Here is a 5038-nt window from a genome sequence, read left to right as displayed (position 1 = left end):
ATCCAGGACCCGCGGCAACATGCTGGCCCTTGAAGAAGGAATAAGGAGAAAGCCAGCGCAAGGGAACACACGTGCAGGGGTGGATGTGCCCCTGGGGCCCTGAGCTCGGATGCATGGGGCAATCAGTGCCCTTTGCCCGCCTCTGCTGGGAGCGCAGGAGACGGAGCCCGGGCTTGTCACTTTCCACCCTCAGCAGTTGGGCAGCGACTCCGCTCAGAGGGAGGCGGGTGGCGGCTCCGGCCCCACCCTGGGCGTCCACGTGTTTGGAGGGAAGGAGGAAGTGCGTGTGTGTCTGAGCGTCCACTGCCCTGGCTGCACACCTGCAGGGGGACCCGCGGGGCCGCAGGAGTTGGCCGAAGCCCTCGGGGCCCGGGGGTGCTGCTCCGGAGACGGGACGAAGCTCTTGATCAGCACCCAGGGGTGTCCCGAGGGCCCCAAGCCCCTTTGGGGAAGACAGGGAAGGCCCTCTGTTCTCCCAGAGGATGAAAGTGCCGGAGGTCCCCTCCACGTTCACGAAGATGGCTGCCTTTTACCAGTGCCTCAAGCCTGAGCCCAGGTGGGCCTCTGAGAGCCAAGAGGTGGTGGTGGGAGGTGGGGGAGGCGGAGGGGCGGAGCGGGGGGAGGCCCGGCCACGACCCCCAGCCCCTGGGGTCCAAGAATTGACTTTCAGCATCTGTTGTCGTGTATGACCTTTTTCCTTACAGACATCATTATGTATATTATATAGTTCCTTGAATTGCGTGAGTTCCGGGACAAAATAATGATTTTCTTTATTTTCTTTGTGACACATGCATATATTGAAAGAGAGGGACACAGGGAGCAGAGGGCTAAGGTGAGAGGGTGGGGAGTGAAAGGAAGGGAGAAGGAGAGGGGCAGAGGGCTGGGAGACAGAGCATTTTCCTCTGAACAGCCCATGCCTGTAAGTTGGATCCACATGGCACAGTCTGTGTACTTCGGGTGGAGAGTAGACAGCGGAGGACAAAGTGAAAGACCATTAGAATGATTCCTGTAGCTCACTGGGACGAAGTGAGAGAGTGGCACGGACATATATACACTACCAAATATAAAATCGATAGCTAGTGGGAAGCAGCGGCATAGCACAGGGAGATCAGCTCCGTGCTTTGTGACCACCTAGAGGGGTGGGATAGGGAGGGTGGGAGGGAGACACAAGAGGGAGGGGATATGGGGATATATGTATATGTATAGCTGATTCACTTTGTTATAAAGCAGAAACTAACACACCATTGTAAAGCAGTTATACTCCAATAAAGATGTTAAAAAAAAGAAAGTAAAGGGAATCAGGATATGTCACCCCAAAATATGCCACTTTGACAGAATAATTATTTTAAGTTGAAGGAATCTGAGAAATGGCAGGTATAGGAAGGGCTCGCTTCCCTTTCTACCCTGTAGCAGGTCATAAGACTCTCATGTGAGAGGTGTCCTCCTTATACTTGGAGGAAAGGAGCATCCTTATCTCCAAAGATGGGGAGATACTGAGAGGAACCTGAAAGCACAGGCTTGCTGTTTCACCCAGTTTACTATCCTTAGCTCATATCCTTTATGTCTCCTATCATTTTTTCCCACAACTTTCTACTCTTTATCAAACCTAGAATAAAAACACTCAGGCTTAATCGTTTCTTTGGATCTGCACTTCCTTATAAAGGCTCCTGTGCCATGTAAAACATAAATAAATTTGTATGGTTTTCACTGTTAAAAAAAAAAAGAATTATTCCTGTAGCTAAAGATCAGCACCAAAGGGCTTGTTCTTTTAATTTATGTTTTAATTGAAATATAGTTGCTGTACAATATTATAGAAGTTACAGCTGTACAGTATAGTGATTCACAATTTTTCAAGGTTATACTCCATTTATAGTTATTGTAAAATATTGGCTGTATTCCCCGTGTTGTACAGTATATATATCCTTGTAGCTTGTTTTATACCTAATAGTTTGTACCTCTTACTCCCCTCCCCCTATATTTCCCCTCCCCCTTCCCTCTCCCCACTGGTAGCCACTCATTTGTTCTCTATTATCTGTGAGCCTGCTTCTTTTATATTCACTAGTTTGTTGTATTTTTTAGACTCTACATCTAAGTGATCATGCAGCGTTTGTCTTTCTCTCTCTGACGTATTTCACTTCACATAATGCCAAAGGGCTTGTTCTTAACTGACAGATTTGCTGAGGGCTCCTTTGGAGCAGAGGCCAGTGGACCTTCAGAGCCACTCCCCCCACCCCGCACCCCCCCCGCCCCCCCCCCCCCCCCCCCCCCCCCCCCGCTGCAGGTGACCTCATGCTTTGAAAATGTTTGGCCCTCGGTGCATTTTGCTTCGGTCATGATAGTACAGAGGGAGGTAGACCTATGACGTGGTTGAAATGCATTTGCAAGTATAAGTAAACAAATTGCATGTCTCATATACCAAATGGAAAATTCCAGTATGGCAGCCTCTATTGATCCAAGTGATGGTCACATCTGCCCATCACCTGGGCTGGGTGGACCGTCTTGGGAAACGGATGTTGCACCTTTGGCAGCAGACATCTGGTGGTGTGGGGATGCTGGGGGACCTGGACAGACTGTCCACCCGCCAAGCCTCACTTCCTTCTTTTGCTACCTAGGGACAGGAACCCAACAACCAGAGGAGTCCTCGGGAACATGGGCCTTTGTACTGTGTAAAGCCCCGTGCATGGAAGTTACCATCATTGTTATTGTTTCATAAAGATCATTTTACTTGTAATTATTCAGCCTCCTTGTCTGATGCTGCCTATTTTGTTTTTTGTTATTTTTTCACACGCACACACTATATTTTATTTTTACAAGAGATAAGTAGACTGACACCAAGCATTGTAAATGGATGACCACAACAAAAGCAACAATGACTGCAATTACCAAACACTCACACACTCACACTAGGTCATGATGTTGGCATTCAGCCCAGGAATCCTCCACTGTAACAGCTCCTTTACTTTGCAGTGAAAATTGATTTGTATATTTTTTGCCTCTGAGTCCTTGTGGGATTTTTTTTTTTAATTCAAACAGAAAGTCACAAAAAATATAATCTTCCTCATCAGTTCACTCAGTCCCATGTAATTAATTTTTTTCATCTTGATCTTTTGTTGGCACTTTTATGAGTTCATCAGTTTTCCATTAGAGTTCTGAACATGCTTATTCATTCAGTTCAGCAGTGTAGTCAGTTACCAGAAACCTGTACTTGTCAGCCTTTTCCGTGAATTCCTTGAAGAGGAAACCCTTTTATAGGAACATATTTGCAAAAGTGATGCTGCCTATTTTGAATGGACCAGAATAGAGTGGTGGTGAGATGTCTCCTCATTAATAGACTTTGGAGCATGACTTCCTAATTAAAAAAAAAAAAAACACACAAAGCAAAACCTTAATTCTGCATCTGCTGTGCTGTAGAAATGCCAATCACATATGGAACATCCTAGATAAATTTAGCCTTAAGAACTTTCTTCGTGTCATTATTTTTGGTATAAATGCTTAAAAAGGGGGAATTTATTACATAAATAAACTCATGAAGTTAAAAACAGACCAGCCTTCATAAGGCTTCCCCGAGCCCTGGGCTCTGTGTCCATTCGTCCCATGTGGGCATCGGTCAGCACAACTTACAGCTGTAACTCTGAGACTGAACGTTTCCAAGTTAGATGGCATCTTGGCAAGACACTCCAGCGTTAGAATGTATTTTCCCAGGAATTATGCGAATGCAGTTTCTGAGGTTGCAAAGTTTGAAGCTCTTATGCTTACCTGTTTTTGAAATGATGGTTTTGTAAATGTCGCTAATAGATTTGTTTTATTCTAATAACCTGAAAATGTCTAAACTAACGTTTTTGAAATCTCATATGAAAACATTCATTTCTAGGTGAGTGAAAACAGGTAACTCCTGTGAAAGCTGCCATGCATCACAGTCTGAGACATGAGCTTTGTTGAGGAGCATTCATGTAGATGTAGGCTGCATACGTGAACACAGGTTCCTCTGTGTGTGTATACATGTATACACGGTATATATGTATATGCTGCATTGGCCAGCTATATGCATTCCCAGCTGAGTAACTTATCAATGTGTCCATTCACAAGGACTCTAACTACCACAAAATCAACTGTTACATAAGTTTCAAAAAGTGGTGTAGTTTATCTTATATAAGATATTATTTATATGCTTATAAACTGTGCTGTTTGTCTTACGGATGACTAAGTTTGTTTGAATGAAGCTCTGCTGTTTCTCTGCAAAGAAACAGCCCAGCCAGTTGTGGTCCACCGCCTTGTTCTCTTTGGGTGCCCCAACTGCCCCTGCCCAGCTGTGGCCGAAGGGAAGCGGGAGGACGGGAGCAAGGCACCTGGAGCAGAGACCTCCTCTGCATCCATATTCCTTGCCTCCCAAAGGCTCTGCATGGTTATAGAGCACCTGATGTCTAAAGGGGGACAATGGACAAGAAGAACTCAGGCAAAAGAAATGTGACATCGTTTAGCTAAGTCATGGATTTAGAAGGACGTCTCTCCTCAAGACATTGGAGTACTATGTGGTCTTGGGAACAGTGATTGGGTGGTTGATGCTGTGTCATTTTTATCAGGAGGCGAATCCTTTCTAACAAGTGTTATAAATGCTTCTGGTTCATTCACTCACTCATTCATTCATTCAACAATCTTTATTAAGGACCTCCTGTGTGGCAGTACCATGCTGGTACATGGTCCCTATTCTCAAGGAGTTAGTCTTCAAGTTTTACATCCTTAGCCAGATAGGGGATGACTGACTTCTCTAGACCAAGCCTAATTTTAGTATTTTAATAAGATAATCAATTATAGGTTGATAGGAAACTGACCGCCCAGTAAGTTCCTTTGTTTCCCTCCTGCTATCCTCCGAGCGCTGTGACTCAGTGTCTGAGTTCTCGGCTTTCAGCCCTTCATTCATCCGATTCCTTTGCTACTTTTTAAAAAATTGAAGTATAGTTGATTTACAATGTTGTGTTAGTTTCTGGTGTACAACAAAGTGATTCAGTTTTATATATATATATATATATATATATATATA

The 5038-nt window shown here is 44.7% G+C and overlaps 1 long non-coding RNA gene across 1 annotated transcript; it reads left to right on the top strand.

Moving 5' to 3' along the window:
- The first annotated feature begins 331 nt into the window (after nt 1-331).
- LOC116763979 lies at nt 332-2731 on the top strand. Its single transcript, XR_004352709.1, has 2 exons — nt 332-556; nt 2613-2731. It is a non-coding gene; the product is annotated as an uncharacterized LOC116763979 (long non-coding RNA).
- Nucleotides 2732-5038: the final 2307 nt, after the last annotated feature.

This window comes from Phocoena sinus, chromosome 13 (assembly GCF_008692025.1).
Source record: "Phocoena sinus isolate mPhoSin1 chromosome 13, mPhoSin1.pri, whole genome shotgun sequence".
Classification (NCBI taxonomy): domain Eukaryota; kingdom Metazoa; phylum Chordata; class Mammalia; order Artiodactyla; family Phocoenidae; genus Phocoena; species Phocoena sinus.
Note: the sequence above shows the minus strand (reverse complement) of the source record. Positions and strands in the feature narration are given on the sequence as shown.